Below are 23,427 nucleotides of genomic sequence, written 5' to 3' on the forward strand. Positions count from 1 at the left end.
AGCGTTATCAATGAACCTGGTGTGATTCATTATATAGCACGAGCAAGCGTTATCAATGAACCTGGTGTGATTCATTATATAGCACGAGTAAGCGTTATCAATGAACCTGGTGTGATTCATTATATGGCACGAGCAAGCGTTATCAATGAACCTGGTGTGATTCATTACATGGCACGAGCAAGCGTTATCAATGAACCAGGTGTGATTCATTACATGGCACGAGCAAGCGTTATCAATGAACCTGGTGTGATTCATTACATGGTACGAGCAAGCGTTATCAATGAACCAGGTGTGATTCATTACATGGCACGAGCAAGCGTTATCAATGAACCTGGTGTGATTCATTATATGGCACGAGCAAGCGTTATCAATGAACCTGGTGTGATTCATTACATGGTACGAGCAAGCGTTATCAATGAACCTGGTGTGATTCATTACATGGTACGAGCAAGCGTTATCAATGAACCTGGTGTGATTCATTATATGGCACGAGCAAGCGTTATCAATGAATCTGGTGTGATTCATTACATGGTACGAGCAAGCGTTGTCAATGAACCTGGTGTGATTCATTATATGGCACGAGCAAGCGTTATCAATGAACCTGGTGTGATTCATTATATGGCACGAGCAAGCGTTATCAATGAACCTGGTGTGATTCATAACATGGTACAAGCGAGCGTTGTCAATGAACCTGGTGTGATTCATTACATGATACAAGCGAGCGTTATCAATGAACCTGGTGTGATTCATTATTTGGCACGAGCAAGCGTTATCAATGAACCTGGTGTGATTCATTACATGGTACAAGCGAGCGTTATCAATGAACCTGGTGTGATTCATTACATGGTACAAGCGAGCGTTATCAATGAACCTGGTGTGATTCATTACATGATACAAGCGAGCGTTATCAATGAACCTGGTGTGATTCATTACATGGTACGAGCAAGCGTTACCAATGAACCTGGTGTGATTCATTACATGGTACGAGCAAGCGTTGTCAATGAACCTGGTATGATTCATTACATGGTACGAGCAAGCGTTGTCAATGAATCTGGTGTGATTCATTACATGGTACGAGCAAGCATTGTCAACGAATCTGGTGTGATTCATTACATGGTACGAGCAAGCATTGTCAACGAATCTGGTGTGATTCATTACATGGTACGAGCAAGCGTTGTCAATGAACCTGGTATGATTCATTACATGGTACGAGCAAGCGTTGTCAATGAATCTGGTGTGATTCATTACATGGTACGAGCAAGCATTGTCAACGAATCTGGTGTGATTCATTACATGGTACGAGCAAGCATTGTCAACGAATCTGGTGTGATTCATTACATGGTACGAGCAAGCGTTGTCAATGAACCTGGTATGATTCATTACATGGTACGAGCAAGCGTTGTCAATGAATCTGGTATGATTCATTACATGGTACGAGCGAGCGTTGTCAATGAATCTGGTATGATTCATTACATGGTACGAGCAAGCGTTGTCAATGAATCTGGTATGATTCATTACATGGTACGAGCAAGCGTTGTCAATGAATCTTGTGTGATTCATTACATGGTACAAGCGAGCGTTTTCAATGAATCTGGTGTGATTCATTACATGGTACGAGCAAGCGTTGTCAATGAATCTGGTGTGATTCATTACATGGTACGAGCAAGCGTTGTCAATGAATCTGGTGTGATTCATTACATGGTACGAGCAAGCGTTGTCAATGAATCTGGTGTGATTCATTACATGGTACGAGCAAGCGTTGTCAATGAATCTGGTGTGATTCATTACATGGTACGAGCAAGCGTTGTCAATGAACCTGGTGTGATTCATTACATGGTACGAGCAAGCGTTGTCAATGAACCTGGTATGATTCATTACATGGTACGAGCAAGCGTTGTCAATGAATCTGGAGTGATTCATTACATGGTACGAGCAAGCGTTGTCAATGAACCTGGTATGATTCATTACATGGTACGAGCAAGCGTTGTCAATGAATCTGGAGTGATTCATTACATGGTACGAGCAAGCGTTGCCAATGAATCTGGTGTGATTCATTACATGGTACGAGCAAGCATTGTCAACGAATCTGGTGTGATTCATTACATGGTACGAGCAAGCGTTGTCAATGAATCTGGTGTGATTCATTACATGGTACGAGCAAGCGTTGTCAATGAACCTGGTGTGATTCATTACATGGTACGAGCAAGCGTTGTCAATGAATCTGGTGTGATTCATTACATGGTACGAGCAAGCGTTGTCAATGAACCTGGTATGATTCATTACATGGTACAAGCAAGCGTTGTCAATGAATCTGGTGTGATTCATTACATGGTACGAGCAAGCATTGTCAACGAATCTGGTGTGATTCATTACATGGTACGAGCAAGCGTTGTCAATGAATCTGGTGTGATTCATTACATGGTACGAGCAAGCGTTGTCAATGAACCTGGTGTGATTCATTACATGGTACGAGCAAGCGTTGTCAATGAATCTGGTGTGATTCATTACATGGTACGAGCAAGCGTTGTCAATGAACCTGGTATGATTCATTACATGGTACGAGCGAGCGTTGTCAATGAACATAATAAGAGTGAAGTACTCTTTAGGTTTCCTTCAAATCCATCCGTTATCACTCGTATATCTGTCCAACCTATTATGAATGCCCAAGGCGCTAGCTTTGATCACTATACTTGATAGACTGTTCCACTCTTTTACAACTTAAAACAAAGGATGCCAAGCCAGTGATGATTCCTTAAATCACTCGTTCTCTCTAGGCTGGAATACGGCTACGCTAACGGCCCGTTTCAAGGCAGGCGATACTCCAGACCTGGATAATGTACAGAGAACTTTCACTGCATGCTTAAGTACGGTTATGCACCTCATTACTTGGGGATATATTGCAGGCGGTGCAACATATTCCCAATGAAAAATAAGGGTGCTGCGAATACACTAAGAGATAACACAATAAGTGCCAGGAGCCCAAGACTGTTCAACTGTCTCCCAGCATACATAACGGAAATTGCCGATTACCTCAGGCTACCTTCAAATATGGAGCCGGACAGGCACTTAAAGTTAGTATCTGACCAGCCTTAATATGGTTCACTCATACATTTGGCCAGCATTAACAGCATGGTTGATTAGGTGCTGATCCACGGCGAGGCCTTGTCATGGACCGAGCCGCGGGGGCGTTGATCCCCGGAACAGCCTCCAGGTACACTCCAGGACACCATAACTGCACCGAGAGAGGCCATATTAATGCTGTGGAATAACTTCAGTACATATATTTCTTTGATTTTATTTGTTAATATGCGTGGAACAAATGACATCAGTTTTCCTAGTTTAACCCGCCACCCCAGCTAGTTTAACCCGCCACCCCAGCTAGTTTAACCCGCCACCCCAGCTAGTTTAACCCGCCACCCCAGCTAGTTTAACCCGCCACCCCAGCTAGTTTAACCCGCCACCCCAGCTAGTTTAACCCGCCACCCCAGCTAGTTTAACCCGCCACCCCAGCTCGTTTAACCAGCCACCCCAGCTAGTTTAACCCGCCACCCCAGCTAGTTTAACCCGCCACCCCAGCTAGTTTAACCCGCCACCCCAGCTAGTTTAACCCGCCACCCCAGCTAGTTTAACCCGCCACCCCAGCTAGTTTAACCCGCCACCCCAGCTAGTTTAATCCGCCACCCCAGCTAGTTTAACCCGCCACCCCAGCTAGTTTAACCCGCCACCCCAGCTCGTTTAACCAGCCACCCCAGCTAGTTTAACCCGCCACCCCAGCTAGTTTAACCCGCCACCCCAGCTAGTTTACCCTCATTATACCTCCGCATTATACAATCGCTCAGCAACCGTACTCTGCGCTTGAAATCTTGATGCATAGGATGGTATTCTAATATTTTTGGCCTGGGTTCCATGTAGTGAATGTTGTATTTAGCTTCAACTTGGGATATGTTAACGTTGGCAAACTTAAAATAAAACGGCATATGGGAATCTTTATTCAGGAAACGTTTCGCCACACAGTGGCTTCATCAGTCCAATACAAAGAGGAAGGCGTAAGGAGAGGAGGAGAATGAGGTAATCAGTCCCTCAGCCTGGAGTCGATGTGTTCAGTCCATCAATCTTGTAGAAGTACAGCATAGGGCCGTAGACGTGGTTTATATACTGTAGTGAGGTGACGTGAAGCAGATGGAGGCGGGGTCATAGTGGTACCATCCACTAGTCGAAGTAGGTCTTCGTCCAAAGGTTGAACAAGTGTTGAAGAATTCTTTGTAACAAGATCGCATGATGCTGCAGTGTCTGACAGTTGTGATGAATGGTTTGAAAAACCGACAAGTTGAAGATTGAGACACTTATGCAGCATAAGGGAATCTTTATTCAGGAAACGTTTCGCCACACAGTGGCTTCATCAGTCCAATACAAAGAGGAAGGCGTAAGGAGAGGAGGAGAATGAGGTAATCAGTCGGTTTTTCAAACCATTCATCACAACTGTCAGACACTGCAGCATCATGGGATCTTGTTACAAAGAATTCTTCAACACTTGTTCAACCTTTGGACGAAGACCTACTTCGACTAGTGGATGGTACCACTATGACCCCGCCTCCACCTGCTTCACGTCACCTCACTACAGTATATAAACCACGTCTACGGCCCTATGCTGTACTTCTACAAGATTGATGGACTGAACACATCGACTCCAGGCTGAGGGACTGATTACCTCATTCTCCTCCTCTCCTTACGCCTTCCTCTTTGTATTGGACTGATGAAGCCACTGTGTGGCGAAACGTTTCCTGAATAAAGATTCCCATATGCTGCATAAGTGTCTCAATCTTCAACTTGTCGGTTTTTCAAACCATTCATCACACACATAAAATAAAACGAAAATAACAGAAAACAATGTTACTTTAAAAGATAATTTAAAAAATAAATGAAAAAATAATCGCATTAAGGCTGGTCAATTTAAACTTTAAATTCCAAAACTTATTCAAAATAGTTAATAATAATTTATTCATAATGATTCAGTTATTGCATTATATTTTAGTCATTTTTATCAAATAATTAATTGAATATGCAAATTTGATAACCCTTAACGTATCCGTTAGCCTCATCACGGACACACCTCACGCACAGCCTCATCACGGACACACCTCACGCACAGCCTCATCACGGACACACCTCACGCACAGCCTCATCACTGACCCTCCTCACGCCCATCCTCATCACGGACACACCCCACGCACAGCCTCATCACGGACACACCTCACGCTCAGCCTCATCACGGACACACCTCACGCACAGCCTCATCACGGACACACCTCACGCACAGCCTCATCACGGACACACCCCACGCACAGCCTCATCACGGACACACCTCACGCACAGCCTCATCACGGACACACCTCACGCACAGCCTCATCACGGACACACCTCACGCACAGCCTCATCACGGACACACCTCACGCACAGCCTCATCACGGACACACCTCACGCTCAGCCTCATCACGGACACACCTCACGCACAGCCTCATCACGGACACACCTCACGCTCAGCCTCATCACTGACACACCTCACGCTCAGCCTCATCACGGACACACCTCACGCACAGCCTCATCACGGACACACCTCACGCTCAGCCTCATCACGGACACACCTCACGCTCAGCCTCATCACTGACACACCTCACGCTCAGCCTCATCACGGACACACCTCACGCACAGCCTCATCACGGACACACCCCACGCACAGCCTCATCACGGACACACCTCACGCACAGCCTCATCACGGACACACCTCACGCACAGCCTCATCACGGACACACCTCACGCACAGCCTCATCACGGACACACCTCACGCACAGCCTCATCACGGACACACCTCACGCACAGCCTCATCACGGACACACCTCACGCTCAGCCTCATCACGGACACACCTCACGCTCAGCCTCATCACGGACACACCTCACGCTCAGCCTCATCACGGACACACCTCACGCTCAGCCTCATCACGGACACACCTCACGCTCAGCCTCATCACGGACACACCTCACGCTCAGCCTCATCACGGACACATCTCACGCTCAGCCTCATCACGGACACACCTCACGCTCAGCCTCATCACGGGCACATCTCACGCTCATTCTCATCACGGACACACCTCACGCTCAGCCTCATCACGGACACACCTCGCGCTCAGCCTCATCACGGACACACCTCACGCTCAGCCTCATCACGGGCACACCTCATGTTCAGCCTCATCACGGACACACCTCACGCTCAGCCTCATCACGGACACATCTCACGCTCAGCCTCATCACGGACACACCTCACGTACAGCCTCATCACGGACACACCTCACGCTCAGCCTCATCACGGACACACCTCACGCACAGCCTCATCACGGACACACCTCACGCTCAGCCTCATCATGGACACACCTCACGCTCAGCCTCATCACGGACACACCTCACGCTCAGCCTCATCACGGACACACCTCACGCTCAGCCTCATCACGGACACACCTCACGCACAGCCTCATCACGGACACACCTCACGCACAGCCTCATCACGGACACACCTCACGCTCAGCCTCATCACGGACACACCTCACGCTCAGCCTCATCACGGACACACCTCACGCTCAGCCTCATCAAGGACACACCTCACGCTCAGCCTCATCACGGACACATCTCACGCTCAGCCTCATCACGGACACACCTCACGCTCAGCCTCATCACGGGCACATCTCACGCTCATTCTCATCACGGACACACCTCACGCTCAGCCTCATCACGGACACACCTCGCGCTCAGCCTCATCACGGACACACCTCACGCTCAGCCTCATCACGGGCACACCTCATGTTCAGCCTCATCACGGACACACCTCACGCTCAGCCTCATCACGGACACATCTCACGCTCAGCCTCATCACGGACACACCTCATGTTCAGCCTCATCACGGACACACCTCACGTTCAGCCTCATCACGGACACACCTCACGCTCAGCCTCATCACGGACACACCTCACGTTCAGCTTCATCACGGACACACCTCACGCTCAGCCTCATCACGGAAACACCTCACGCTCAGCCTCATCACGGACACACACCTCACGCTCAGCCTCATCACGGACACACACCTCACGCTCAGCCTCATCACGGACACACACCTCACGCTCAGCCTCATCACGGACACACCTCACGCTCAGCCTCATCACGGACACACACCTTACGCTCACATAGGCTTCCCAGACAGGCCAAATAACATTTATTTTAATGTAAGAAGGTGGTTTACGCTTCATGTGTCTTGATTTCATGGGATTTGTTGATAAGACACAATGAAGGATGACAGAGCAGCGAGACTCTTAGTAGTGATGGTGGAAGGTGATGGTTATGGAGGACCATGGTAGTAGAGGACTCATACACTACCATGGCCATCCTCCATAACCATCACCCTCCTCTAGGAGGAGGGTAATTGTGATGGAGATGAAGAAAGTCTGTGGTGATGGAGGGAAATCTTCAAGGTGGTAGAGGAGGGGATCATGGTGGTGTTAGTGGAGGAGATCACAGTAGTGGTAGAGGAGGGGATCATAGCAGTGGTAGAGGAGGGGAATCATAGTGATGGTAGAGGAGGGGTTCATAGTAATGGTAGAGGAAGGGAATAGTGATGGTAGAGGAGGGGATCATAGTAGTGGTATAGGAGGGGAACATAGTGATTGTAGAGGAGGGGATCATATTAGTGGTAGAGAAGGGGATCATAGTGATGGTAGAGGAGGGGATCATAATGATGGTAGAGAAGGGGATCATAGTGATGGTAGAGGAGGAGATCATATGTCATGTGGGTTTTCGATACGTGGATGGGTAAAAATACTCACGTAGGCTGGTAGTACGTATAATATATAACGGGAAGTATGGAAAGCGCCAACAGCCGACCTGTCTCTCTCTGCTGTCTAACTACGACTGACCCATAGTGCCTACGGGTGAGGGTGTTTGAAATCCTACTATGGTCAGCAGCAATATGAATAATCAGTCAGTGATTCACGCAGATGGTTGGTAGTGAGTCATCTACTGGTACACTGGTTACTGGTAACTGGCTACTAGGAACTGGTACTACTACTGAGAGCTTGGCGATGCTAACGTATGTTGTCCTGACATGCAACTAATACAAACTAGAGACGGCAGGTGTACGGCTTGGGCTGATTCTGTACAATGTCAAAGTACACAATAATTGAACATTATAACATACATAAGTAGAATATTGGAATGGAAGCTTATGTAACTGAAACTGTAATGAAACTGTAATGCAATACAAGGTATAATATAGTACAACTCATCAAATGAAACTCAACGTTGGGATTACACAATAGAAGTGATAAAAAAAAATTTGATCGTTCGATCTGTATTCATGTGATCTACGGATTCCCGGGTCCTAGTACTGTTTTGGCTCACATAATTGGTCAAGAGATTGTAGCTGGCGCCAACGATAAAGCCAGTTATGTGAGTTCACCGAGAAAGCACATTTCTTCCAACAACAGTGTGAGTGTAGGAGGCATCACCCGCAGGACAACCTTCCCCTCATCACTAGTCATCCCGTCTACTACTCCAGACTTCAGTGATAATTTTCTGTTTAGAGACATTTTCCTGCATTTAAAGACATTTGCGTGTGTGAGACATTTATAGTGAATTTCTTGTGTACTCTAAGCCTTGTGTTTTCAGTGTAGACTCAGTGTTTTTTTGACTCATTATTTTAGCAATATTTTTCAGTGTTATCGCTCATCTCTTGTGTTTCATTTTCATAATTTTTATGTGTTTTTTTTTTTTTATGCTACTCTATGTCTGTAGTAAGTATTATTTTGTAGTGTACCAGTCAATCACTCCGTGTGAAATAATTTATTCATTTTTATCTTGTGTTCTTTCAGCATTGTATTCTCCAGTATTTGTCGTTGACCAAATTATCCATTTATTTCTATGTGTACCTTTTTTTCGTATGCCAGCAGTGTCTCATTCCCTGATCTTTTCGCAGACTTGTGTACCATTATTTTTGCCAGCAATTTTTGTCGTATCAGTCACAGCAAGATTTTGTTGTAAGAATATACTAAGGAAAATGAATAAGTGAATATGTTGTGTGCCCCGCCACTTGTAAGTGTTGTGTGCCCCGCCACTTGTAAGTGTTGTGTGCCCCGCCACTTGTAAGTGTTGTGTGCCCCGCCACTTGTAAGTGTTACACTTCCAGTTTTGTTTCTTGTTTTATTTTTATTCGTATTTTTCATATTTCTTTGAACAAATTCACTCTTAGTGTAATTTCAATTTCTTTTTTAACGTAAAGTGTTTTCTTTACTCTGTTTGAGAAAATTGTTTTGTCTAATTTACAATTAAGAGTTAAAGTGTTCAATCAGTTTTTCTTCATATTTTTATTTTATTATTTAACCTACATTTTCCCAGTGTAACTTTTATTACTGCATTGATTATTTCTGCGTCTTATTTTGTTGCATTTGTTCTGCAGTGAATTATTTTCTTTTATTGTTATTTTTATGCATTATTATTCTCAGTTCATTATTGTTTGAGTCTTGTTTTTCATTTTATTATTTTTTCCTCATGTTGTCTTTGTATTATATTTTAATTTTGTTTATGCATTCTTAGAAAATATTTAAATTTCCCAGTTATCTCTCTTTGCATATAATTTCGTGATTTTATTTTATACTTTTTTACATTGATTTACAGTTTTATTAATTAATTTCTTTATTAGCAAGAGTACAGACAGCTCATTTTGCATTTAATTCAGCCTCCAGTAATATTTTTACTTGTAAATTTCAACGTAATTTTCTATCTTGTCCAGCAGTCCTTTACATTGAGTTGTTCTTCCTCTTGCAGTGTATCTTAGACATTTTTTTTATTACTTCTGCAGAATTAATTACATCTCTTTTATTTCAATTTTAGCATTTTGTATCATTTTTATTGTTCATTATTTTTGCCTTATTTGTTCTTGTGCCACTTCTTTGCCATTATGTCTCACATACCGTCAAGTGATACTTTAGTGAATGTCGACACTCAGACCTCTCAGGCTACTGCTGCTCCTGTCATCAGTCCTCACAGTTCCTTATCGACTGACAGACCGACCCAGACACTGAGACACTATAGTTTTACTCGTGATTCCCTTGATGCGTTACCTTTATTCAATGGCCATGTACATAGTCTTGAAGCATGGTTTACTGCCATTCGTTCTCGTGTTAATGCTCTAGTTGAAGGTCCTCCTGAGGAAAGTCTTATCAGACATGCGAAAGAAGCTCTTCATCAATCCCACCGCTGCCACCATTTGTCATGTGGGTTTTCGATACGTGGATGGGTAAAAATACTCACGTAGGCTGGTAGTACGTATAATATATAATGAGAAGTATGGAAAGCGCCAACAGCCGACCTGTCTCTCTCTGCTGTCTAACTACGACTGACCCATAGTGCCTACAGGTGAGGGTGTTTGAAATCCTGCTATGGTCAGCAGCAATATGAATAATCAGTCAGTGATTCATGCAGATGGTTGGTAGTGAGTCATCTACTGGTACACTGGTTACTGGTAACTGGTTACTAGGAACTGGTACTACATGGTAGAGGAGGGGATCATAGTGATATTAGAGGATGGGATCATTAGTGGTGGTGAGGAGAGATCTTAATGATGGTAGAGGAGGGGATAATAGTGGTGGTAGAGGAGGGGAACGTAATGGTGGTAGAGGAGGGGATCATAGTGGCAGTAGAGGAGGGGATCATAGTGGCAGTAGAGGAGGGGATAATAGTGGTGGTAGAGGAAGGGAACGTAATGGTGGTAGAGGAGGGGATCATAGTAATGGTAGAGGAGGGGAACATAGTGGCGGTAGAGGAGGGGATCATAGTGATGGTAGAGGAGGGGATCATAGTGATATTAGAGGAAAGGATCATATTGGTGGAAGAGGAGAGGATCATAGTAATAGTAGAGGAGGGGATCATAGTGGTGGTAGAGTAGGGGAATCATAGTGATGGTAGAAGAAGGGATCATAGTAATGGTAGAGGAGGGGATCATAGTGATGGTAGAGGAGGGGATCATAGTGATGGTAGAGGAAGGGATCATAGTGATTGTAGAGGAGGGGATCATAGTGATGGTAGAGGAGGGGAACATATTGACGGTAGAGGAGGGGATCATAGTGATATTAGAGGAGTGGATCATAGTGATATTAGAGGAGGGGATCATAGTGATGGCAGAGGCGGGGATCATAGTGGTGTAGAGAAGGGGATCATAGTGATGGTAGAGGAGGGGATCATAGTGGTGGTAGAGGAGGGGATCGTAGTGATGGTAGAGGAGGGGATCATAGTGAGGGTAGAGGAGGGGATCATAGTGATGGTAGAGGAGGGGATCATAGTGATGGTAGAGGAGGGGATCATAATGATGGTAGAGGAAGGGATCATAGTGGTGGTAGAGGAGGGGATCATAGTGATAGTAGAGGAGGGGATCACAGTGGTGGGAGAGGGGGAGATCATAGTGGTGGTAGAGGAGAGGAATATAGTAGTGGTAGAGGAGGGGATCATAGTGATGATAGACGAGAGGATCATAGTGGTGGTGGTAGAGGAGAGATCTTAATGATGGTAGAGGAGGGGATCATAGTGATGGTAGAGGAGGGGATCATAGTGATGGTCGAGGAGGGGGATCATAGTGGTGGTAGAGAAGAGCATCATAATGAACATGTACCATTGAGGAAACCCAGAGGAAGATCAGATATAGAGAGAGAGCGTAGGAGATGGTACAGAAGAAGAAAACGGGTTACTGAACTGCTTAAAAACACAAATATGCTACAACAGAGGAAAGATAGACTTAGCAGAGAGAGATCACTGAATTAGAGCAAAAACTTAGGATGTCATACCTCACAGAAGAAGTACAAAGGGAACAAAAGGCCATACAGGACATTGCAAGAAATCCAAAATATTTCTATTCCTACTCAAAATCCAAGCTAGGAACTACCTGTAGAATTGGAGCACTATTGAGAGGAGACTCATATACTGACGACGAGCAGGAAATTAGTGAAATCCTAAAAGAACAGTACGAGTCGGTGTTCAACAACCCACTAAATGACAGCAAGGTAGAAAATGCAGAAATATTTTTCACTCCAGAAGAAGGCCGCACAGACCAACTAACTGACATTAGTACAAATTCCATAGATTTCGAAAAAGAAATGGAAAACATGCCCACTCACTCAGCACCTGGACCAGATTCATGGAATGCTCTATTTATAAAGAAATGCAAAGTACCACTAGCACGAGCCCTCAGTATTTCCTGGAGAAAGAGCTTAGATCTAGGTGAAATACTGGAGGCCTTAAAGAGTACAGACATAGCTCCTTTGCATAACGGGGGTAGTAGAGCACTAGCTAAAAATTACAGACCAGTAGCCCTAACCTCTCACATCATAAAAATCTTCGAAAGAGTGATGAGACGGCAGGTTACAAATTTCATGGAGCAGCACAACCAACATAACCCGAACCAGCATGGTTTTAGAGCAGGACGATCATGTCTGTCACAGCTGCTGAACCATTATGAAAGAATTACGGAGGCACTGGAAGACGACCAAAACGCAGATGTGATTTACACAGATTTTGCAAAGGCGTTTGACAAATGCGATCATGGAGTGACAGCGCACAAGGCCATTAGCATTACGGGGAAGGTAGGCAGATGGATTTTCGGTTTCCTAACACACAGAACACAAAAAGTAGTAGAGAACAGGGCAAGATCCAGCATCAGCGAGGTCAAAAGCTCAGTGCCCCAAGGCACTGTCCTGGCACCTCTGCTGTTCCTCATCCTCATAGCAGACATAGACAAAAACACCCGGCACACTTTTGTATCACAATTTGCAGATGACACTAAAATAAGCACGACAGTCAGTACAGTAGAGGACACTGAAAAAAGTACAGGAAGACATAAACAGGGTTTTCCAGTGGGCAATGGAAAACAACATGACGTTCAATGGTGATAAGTTCCAGCTGCTTAGGTATGGAAAGAATGAAGAACTCAAAAGGAGCACTATATACAAATTCAAGAGGGTCACCAAATAGAACGTAAGGAACACGTGAAAGACCTAGGAATAATTATGTCAGCCGACCTTTCTTTTAAAGACCATAACAAGACAAAGATCACAAACAGCCAGGAAAATGACTGGGTGGGTATTGAGAACTTTCAAAACAAGGGAAATAATGCCGACGGTGACACGCTTCAAATCGCAAGTGCTCCCTCACTTAGAATATTGCTCAGTGCTGACGGCCCTTTCAGGGCAGGAGAAATATCGGAGCTGGAACAAATACAGAGATCGTTTACAGCTCACATTGAGCCAATAAAGCACCTAAACTACTGGGAACGCCTGCAAGTCTTGAACATGTACTCATTGGAGCGGAAGAGAGAGAGAGGTACATGATAATATATACCTGGAAAGTACTCGAGGGCTTGGTCCCTAATCTGCACACTGCCATAACAACATACTGGAGTGAGAGATATGGGAGGAAGTGTAAAATAAACCCAGTGAGGAGCAGGGGTGCGGTGGGAACAATAAGGGAACACTGTATCAACATCCGGGGTCACACACTTTTCAACATCTTACCAGAAGATATCAGAAACACTGCTGGAACAAGTGTTGAAGCCCTCAAGAGGAAACTAGACAAGTATCTTCACCAAGTGCCAGATCAACCAGGCTGTGATGGATATGATCATATTGATGGTAGAGGAGATCATAATGATGGTAGAGGAGGGAATCATAGTGGTGGTAGAGGAGGGATCATTGTGGTGGTAGAGGAGGGGATCATAGTGATGGTAGAGGAGGTGATCATAGTGATTGTAGAGGAGGGATCATAGCGATGGTCGAGAAGGAGATCATAGAAGTGGTATAGGAGTCATCATAGTGATTGTAGAACAGAGGATCATAGTGATGGTAGAGAAGGGGGTCATATTGATGGTAGAGGAGGGATCATAGTGATGGTAGAGGAGGCATTGCAGTGGTGGTAGAGGAGGTGATCATAGTAATGTTAGAGGAGGGGATCATAGTGATGGTAGAGGAGGGATCGTAGTAATGGTAGAGAAGGAATCATAGTGATGGAAGAGGAGGAATCATAGCGATGCTAGAGGAGGGGATCATAGCGATGATAGAGGAGGGGATCATAGTGATCGTAGAGGAGGGATCGTAGTGATGGTAGAGGAGGGATCGCAGTGGTGGTAGAGGAAGGGATCATAGTGATGGTAGAGGAGGGTATCATAATGGTGGTAGAGGAGGGGATTATAGTGATGGTAGAGGAATCATAGTGATGGTAGAGGAGGGATCATAGTGGTGGCAGAGGAGGGGATCGTAGTGATGGTATAGGAGGGGATCATAGTGATAGTAGAGGAGGGGATCGTAGTGGTGGTAGAGGAGGGAATTATAGTGATGGTAGAGGAGGGATCATAGTGGTGGTAGAGGATTAATCATAGTGATGGTAGAGGAGGGTATCATAGTGATGGTAGAGGAGGGTATCATAGTGATGGTTGAGGAGGGGATCATAGTGGTGGTTGAGGAGGGGAACATAGTGATGGTCGAGGAGATCATAGTGATTGTAGAGGAAGGATCGTAGTGATTGTAGAGGAGGGATCATAGTGATGGTAGAGGTGGGATCATAGTGGTGGAAGAGGAGGGACATAATGGTAGTGGAGGTGGCTCATAGTGGTGTCGGAGGAGGATTATAGCGTTATTGTGGTGAAGTGTGAGAAAAGGTGAGATGGAGAAGAGAAGAAGAGAGGTGATGCGAAGGTGACTAGTAGAAGGGGATACAGATCAGTCAGCAGCTGTTATATGGAAGGTGAGTAGTGCTGAGTGTGAGGAGAAAGTTATGATGGTATGAGTGGGTGTGGGTAGCTTGTGGAGGGAAGTGGTGGGGATGGGTAGCTGGTAGGGGAAAAGAGGTGGGGTGGATAGCTAGTGTGGCAATAGAGGAAGGGGGTTTAAAGGGATGTAATATTGGTGGTAGTTGCAGAGGAAATTGTAGTGGAGGTGAGATGAAGTATTATGTATACCTGGAGAGGGTTCCATGGGTCAATGCCCCCGCGGCCCGGTCTGTGACCAGGCCTCAATGTGGATCAGGGCCTGATCTACCAGGCTGTTACTGTTGGCCGCACGTAAATCCACTTACGAACCATAGCCCGGCTGGTCAGGTACTGACTTTAGGTGCCTATCCAGTGCCTCTATGATAACAGCCACGGGTCTATTGGCAATCCCCCTTATGTATGCTGGGAGGCAGTTGAACAATCTTGAACCTTTGACACTTACTGCTTCCTCTTTTCGTGCTACTGGCGCCCCTGCTTTTCATTGGGGGATGTTGCATTGCCTGCCGAGTCTTTTGCTTTCATAGGGAGTGATTTTCGTGTGCAAGTTTGGTACTAATCCTTCTAGGAATTTCCAGGTGTATATAATCCCGCCTGCATTCTAGGGAGTACAAGTTGAGGAACTTCAATCGATCCCAGTAACTGAGGTGTTTTATCTCCGTTATGCGCGCCGTGAATGTTCTCTGTACATTTTTCTAAGTCAGCAATTTCACCTGCCTCCAGCCTAGATAGAACAAGCGACCTGAAGAGTGTCATCATGAGCTTGGCATCCCTAGTTTTGAAGGTTCTCATTATCCATCCTGTCATTTTTCTAGCAGATGCGATTGATACAATGTTATGGTCTTTGAAAGTGAGATCCTCTGACATGATCACTCCCAGGTCCTACACATTAGTTTTTCGCTCTGTTGTGTGGTTAGAATTTGTTTTATACTCCGAAGTAGTTTTAATTTCCTCACGTTTTCCATATCGGAGTAATTGAAATTTCTCGTCATTGAACTTCATATTGTTTTCTGCAGCCCATTTAAAGATTTGGTTGATGTTCTCATGGAACCTTGGAGAGTCTTTAATGGAGGACACTATCATGCAAATTTGGGTGTCATCTGCAAAAGAAAAACATGGTGCTGTGGCTTACATCCCAGTCTATGTCAGATATGAGGATGAGGAACAGGATGGGAGCGAGTACTGTGCCTTGTGGAACAGAGCTTTTCACAGTAACCGCCTCTGACTTTATTTACAACTATTACTACTCTTTGTGTTCTATTTGTTAAGAAATTATAGATCCATCTACCAACTTTTCCTGTTATTGCTTTATCACGCATTATGTGCTCTAGTACACAATGGTCACGTTTTGTTTGTCTTCCAGACCATCCAGAACCATGTTATTGTGGTCCAGTCGTTGGAACAGGCATGAGCGACCTGCTTTAAACCCATGTTGCCCTGGGTTGTGTAAATGATGGATATCTAGATGAGTGGTGATCTTGCTTCTTAGAACCCATTCAAAGATTTTTATGATATGGGATGTTAGTGCTATCGGTCTGTAGTTCTTTGCTGTTGCTGTACTACCCCCTTTGTGGAGTGGGGCTACGTCTGATGCTTATAGCAGCTGTGGGATGACCCCCTTTTCTATGCTCCCTCTCTATAGCATGTTGAAAGCACGTGATGTAGGGGCTTCTTGCAGTTCTTGATGAGCACGGAGTTCCACAAGTCTGGGCCTGGGACAGAGTGCATGAGCATGTCATTTATTGCCTTTTCGAAGTCATGTGGTGTTAGGATAATATCAGATAGGTTTGAATCTACCAAATTCTAAGTCTCTCTCATAAAAAATCATTTAGGTCTTCGATTCTTAGTCTGGTTAGCGGTTCCTTGAAAACTGAGTCATACTGGGACATGAGTAGCTCACTCACTTCCTTACTGTCATCTGTTTAGGACACATCTCCTCTAAGTAAGGGTCCGATACTGGATGTTGTTCTCGACTTAGATTTAGCATAAGAAAAGAAATATTTTGGGTTTCTTTCAATTTCATTTATGGCTTTTTGTTCTTCCCTCGTTTCTTGTCTCCTGTAAGATTCTTTAGCTTAAGTTCGATGTTTGCTATTTCTCTGACCAGTGCCTCCCTTCGTATTACAGATATGTTGCCTCTTTTAGCCGCTCTGTCATTCTTCGCCTTCACCTGTATAGGGAGCGCCTCTCTCTTTCTAGTTTACATCTTCTCTTCCTTTTGCTTAAAGGAATATATATGCCTTGAGCATGTTGGAAGTGGTTGTAAAGGAATGAGTAGTGGAAATGGTGAGGAATGAAATGTTATTTGTAATAGCTGTGGATGGGGCGGTGGATGGAGCAGTGGGTGGAGTGGTGAAGGAAAGTAGGAGTGGAGTGTAAGTGCGATATGCTTTACTTATTTAATCCACAGACATCCAGTTATTGTTAACAAACATATGATTGATTATACAAAAATTAATGTTTATATAATTTGTTATATTGTATTCAGCTTTCTTAATATTATATTAACGCATTTATTCCAGCTGAGATTACAATAACCTGTTTTATAATATAATGATAATTTATTTCTGGCTACTTGTCAGGACGTTTTCACCCGCATCAAGGCGTTAGAAACATTTTCAAATCCTATAGTAAATTATAAATGTAAGGGTACGTGTTTAGTTGTGGTAAACTGGGAATGTCTTGTTGACTGCATATTTTGTTGTTCAGACTTAACACTGCACAGATTTGTGGGTAGTTTAGCATTGTATCTGAGGGTTCGAGAAGACCACTTACAGGGACATGCCATGAAACTACCTGCACGAGCAGCAGCCCATACATCAACTTGTGATCATTTCCGTCCTGTTGTCTCTCATTTCCATTCAACTCCATGTTTATTTTTATATTTAAGTAATAGCACCATATTTTCAGGTGAGACAAAAAGTATATCGGGTTTCCTGTAAATTCTTATTTACTGATTTTAGAGAGGTTATGTAAATTTTAATTTTGTAATTGCGTGTATAGACGCCTTAAAGTTCATGATAATGAGCCTGGCTCTCATCAAGTCAATAATGTTGTGGTATCTATGCAATGACATAGTCTGATATATGGAAATCGTTTTACTTAGTCTTAGTGATTTGGGTAATATATTACCTAATTGTTCTAGGCAGTAAGTTGGTAGACAGCAACCACCCAGGGAGGTACTACCGTCCTGCCAAGTGAATGGTGTCTTTTTTCTGTCTCATAAACACGCAAGATTTCAGGTACGTCTTGCTACTACTACTTACACTTAGGTCACACTACACATACATGTACAAGCATATATATTTATATATAAACACACCACTCTGGGTTTTCTTCTAGTTTGTTACTAGTTCTTGTTCCTATTTATTCCTTTTATCTCCATGGGGAAGTGGAACAGAATTCTTCCTCCGTAAGTCATGCGTGTCTTAAGAGGCGACTAACATGCCGGGAGCAAGAGGCTAGTAACCCTTTCTCCTGTATAAATTACTAAATTTAAAAAGAGAAACTTTTGTTTTTCTTTTTGGGTCACCCTGCCTCGGTGGGATACGGCCGGTTTGTTGAAAGAAGAAGAGGAATTACCTAATGGTGGTTGCAGGGGTCAAGTCACAGCTCCTGTCCCTGTCTCTTCACTGGTAATTACTAGGTCACTCCCCCTGCTCCATAAGCTTTATCACTTGTCTTCTTAAAGATATGTATGGTACCTGACTCCACTATCTCATATTCCAAGCTATTCCAACTCTATGGCTGAAGAAATACTTCCTAACATCCCTTGGATTCATCTGCGTCTTCAGCTTCAAATAGGGAATCCTTGTTGTTGTGTCCCATCTCTGGAACATTCTGTCTCTGTCCACCTTGTCGATTCCTCTCAGTATATTATGCGTCGTTATCATGTCCCCACTGTCCTTCTTGTCCTCCAGTGTCGTCAGGTCGAGTTCCCTTAATCTTTCCTCATAGGGCATGCCCATTAACTCAAGGACTATTCTCGTTGCAAACCTTTGCACTTTCTCTAGTTTCCTGACATGCTTGGTCGGGTGAGGGTTCCAAATTGTAGCTTTAAACTCCAATATGGATCTGATGTACACGGTGTACAGAGTCCGGAACGCCTCCTGAATGAGATGTTGGAATACTATTCTTTGGTTCGCTAGTCACCCCCATACTGCAGCAGTTATCTGGTTGGTATGCGCCTCAGGAGATGTGTTCAGTATTATACACACTCCAAGGTCCTTTTCCGTGTGTGTGTGTGTGTGTGTGTGTGTGTGTGTGTGTGTGTGTGTGTGTGTGTGTGTGTGTGTGTGTGTGTGTGTGTGTCAGCATAGTTGCTGATCCCTGTATTCCCTGTATTATATAGCATAGCATATTAGTATCATCCATGTGCTTTAGATACGAGATCCCTTGTAGGCCTGTGGCTTTGTGTGATATCACGGGATGCACATGTGTAGGCTCTTACCTCTGCCCCGGCCTCACTCGGCGGCAGACCATTCAGCAGACAGGCAAGGCAGCTGGGCTCCATCCCTCACCATCTCAGACTGACAATATAGTTACCATCCAACAAGTGTGTCTACCTTCAACCTACGATATCTCCATTTAAGAACCCTTACGATAAATGATGGCATCGGAGGGCCTGTAATTCTGACGATTACAGAGATTTCTGGAGATAAATTTTCGACCAGCAAGACGGCCATTTCGTGTCACCAGTAGGCCTATCGTGGTTAACGCCAGCCAGCTACCTCAAGTCAGCTACTCGCCCAAGCTCCTACCAGCTTCTACATTATTCACTGGTCAGTCTCTTTGTATTAGTGTATATGCTTATTTGCATCACTCCCGAGGGGTTGACCCGAGTTTGCAAAATAAGCCAGCTTCCAGTCTGTGGTGGGGGAGTCAGAACAACGGAGTCCTAGTCCAGCCTAGCCTACCCCATCCAATTCCTTTGCCTGCCAAGCCAGCTTCCACCCCTGCTGTGCTCATCGTGTGAAGTTATCAAACCATTCTGTGTGAAGGGTTATGATAAGCCAGCTAGCAACTAACCCAGGTGTCTTACCCCAGTACTCGAGCAAGCCATGTGAGTAGTCTTCATCGCTTGTGATTCAAGCTCCAAGCATTCTGAGTGCTCTTTTTCATCCTTGTGGTGTTGTAGTATTTCGTGGGTTTATTTTAAGCCAGCCAGCTTAGAATTATCTTTGCGGCAGTGTGGGTGTCCTCAGTGAGGCTTACGACGTTCAACCCATAAGCCCAGCCACTCACGATCACGTGTGTCGCACCATTGCCGGTCTCAGCCCTGTTAACCCACAAACCCAACTACAGTCAGCCATTACCCATTCACCTACCTCATCAGTGTTTTGGTGCACTGCTAAGGGTTGTAGCACCATATTTTAAGGACCACATAGGGGGTCAAGAGCTAGAGTGTGTTCACGCCATTTTTATAAAGCCTCCTGTGTGTTTGTCTTCGTCGATTTAAGCGCAATTCTACGATCACCTGTGCAGAGGACAGAAGCAAGACGATATAAACATTCCCCTACTCTCCACTATCATCAGCCTCAATTTTTTCTTCAAGTTGTTACAGCGATAATATTTTTTTTTTAGAGACATTTGCGAGTGTTGAGACATTTCTTTTAAGTTTCCTGTGATTTTTTTTTCTTAGTGACATTCAGTGACTCTTGATCATACTCAGTGTTTGATTGCATTAATTTCTTTTAATCTCCTTAATTCAGTGTTAATTTTCGTGCATTATCTTATGTCTGTTGTGTTGTGTGTCTTTTTATACACTTGAAGTAAGTACTTAGTGTTTCCTTTGTTGTGTGTGCAACATATGAGCAATATAGAATTTGTGTTACACTTCACAATCACCTTGTGTTCTCAGTATTCCAGTGAAGTATTTCAGTAATTTTTCACCTCATATTCTGCATCACAACTCAGTGTTGTCTGTTATTTTTTTTTTCTTCCCAGCTTTTGTGTATTTTTATTTTGTTCCCTGTGTGTTGAACATTCGTGTGTTCATATTCTTTCATTTAGCCAGTGTCTAATTTGTTTTATTTCCACAGACAATAGTGTTATTATTTTGTGCAAGCAAGAAATCATTTTTTTACAAAATTTTTCACACATCAAGTTTCTTTGCAAGAAATCCCAGTATTGTGTTATATTGATGTGTTGTGTTCTGCATCACTGTAAGTGTTAAAACTTGTTTTGTTCTGTGTTTTAGCACCTATTATTTTTCATGTTTTATTGAACAAATTCACTCTTAGTGCAATTTTTAAGTTCTCCTTTTAAAGTAAATTGTTCTTTTGCTTGTTAAGTGTTGCTTGAGTGCAGTTAAGAGTTAAAGTGTTCATTCCTTGATATATTTCTTTTCTTGTGTGTTATAATTTTTATTATTGCACATTGATTCATTTTGCAATAATTCTTGTGCAAATATTGTGTTGCTATTAAAGTTTCCTTGCAGAAAATTTTATGAAGTACTTGTTGATTAGCAATTGTTAATTTGATATATTGCTACAGTTTATTACAGTGCAGTTTCTTATGCTCTGTTCTGTGCATAGTATTTTATTCTGTCTGTGTCATTTTATTTTTATTTCAGTGAATTGTGTGTCTGTTTTAATTTTTGCACAAGTTTATTGAGGCCATTTTATCATTTTATTGTGTATTTCCTTGTTGCATTGAAAGTAAAGACAACTCACTGTGCCATCCTTTCAATTTAAAGTAAAAGTTGAGCAAATTAGATTTGAGCAAAGTACAAGTTCTCTTGATTTTCAGTGTTTGTTAAGTTGCATATTCTTCTTGTGTGAGTTCTTTGCTTACTGTGTAACTTGTCAATTTTTAATTACTTATGCAGAATAGTTAAGCATTTTCTTCCATTTAAGTTCACTGTGTTGTGTGTTCCTCAGTTACCATTTTTTTTTTGTTCTCTAAATTCTTGTTTTACATTTTGCAAACATGTCTCAAGTTTTCTCAAGTGATGCCTCAGCACTTGCTGCTAGTACAACCATTAATTTGTCAGCCCAAAATTCGAGTAACTCCTTATCAAACGATAGACATACTCAGACTTCTAGCCTGCGTAATTTCAGTCGTGATCCGTATGATGCTATGCCATTGTTCAATGGTGACCCAGACAACCTTGAAGGTTGGTTTACCGCAGTTAGAGCCAGAGCTAACGCTTCAGTTGATGGTCTCCCATCTGAGAGTCTTTTAATAAGTATCGGAAAGGAGAGTCTAGCCCGTTCTCCAGCAGCCTCAAATGTATTTAAATTAATTCGTATGAAGGACTTCCAAGATCTAACCAGGTGGCAAGATTATGAACAGTTAATTCGCAATTATCTTGAACCGGTGCGAGAAACCGATCCGTTCGTTGTTCTCAAGGAATTAGTTTGCACAGCTCCGAGACCAGAAGAGTCATTAGATGAGTTTGCTCTTCGTCTTAATAACCTAATGTCCTCATTTGTTAAAGAAGGCCAAAATTCAAGATATCTTCAAGATAGTGATAAATCAGCCCTTGATGGGTTTGCCAAATTAGCTGCATTTGGAGTCATTAAACAACTAATGCCACCGACATCTAAGTATGTGTACAATTCAAGTCCGCTAGATGCTACTATGGGACCGCTTAAAGCTCTAATCCATGTACGAAATTTGTGTCCCGAGGGAACCTTCCCTTATCGTAGGTCTATGCCAAACACCTTGTCCAATCCTGTACCTCCTCTAGTTTGTGCTACTACCAAACCTCCCAACCGCAATCACTCGCGCCCATCATCCAAAGCAAGTGTTAAGAGCCATCATTCCCATAGCACCCGTAGTACGTACAGTAACCACAGTCAAAGAATTTGCTACAATTGTGGTTTCCGTGGCCATATCGCTAGTAATTGTTATGACAGTCACCCTAAGAAGCGTCGTACTGATGATGAGTACCAGTCAGATCTTCCCTACTGTACTTATCATAGAATTCATGGACATGACACATCTGAGTGCAATGCTCTCTACAATATGCAGTACTCTAGATCTTTCCGTGGCCGTTCCAACCGCAGAGCCAGGAGAGGAAACAGACGTCGTGGTTCACAATCTAATCAGAACCAGGCTCATTCTTCCAATTCGGGGGAATTAGAGCGCCCCAGTCAAACCGTCCAATGGTGACGGTAGGTGATAATGAGTACACCATCCCCGTTCACAATTCCTTTGAAGCCTTAAGCAGTCTCGAGAATGACAATCCTGCTGATGATGTTGCTTCACACGTCTCTGACGTAGAGGAATTTGGGGATGAAGTAGAAAATGCCTTCTCCGATGACAACTCACCTTCCTGTTTGCATATTGTGTGTGTGTGTGTGTGTGTGTGACTCATATGCATCACATGGGTCACACTCCAGAAAGTCTGTTTTACGTATTTATGAAAACAGTTGTAGATCGCGCCAGACTCAGTGTCTTACACTACTACTGACCTCCTGTGTTGCCTCTTAAGTCTTACTCTCAATACTATATCTCGTCTGTTAAGGAAAAAACTGGTAATTTATTGTTAATGATGTATTTAACCTCATTCGAAGTCAAATAAAATAATATTTTTAATAATAATAATAATAATAATAATAATAATAATAATAATAGAA

This window comes from Cherax quadricarinatus, chromosome 58, assembly GCF_038502225.1.
Source record: "Cherax quadricarinatus isolate ZL_2023a chromosome 58, ASM3850222v1, whole genome shotgun sequence".
Taxonomy (NCBI): Eukaryota; Metazoa; Arthropoda; class Malacostraca; order Decapoda; family Parastacidae; genus Cherax; species Cherax quadricarinatus.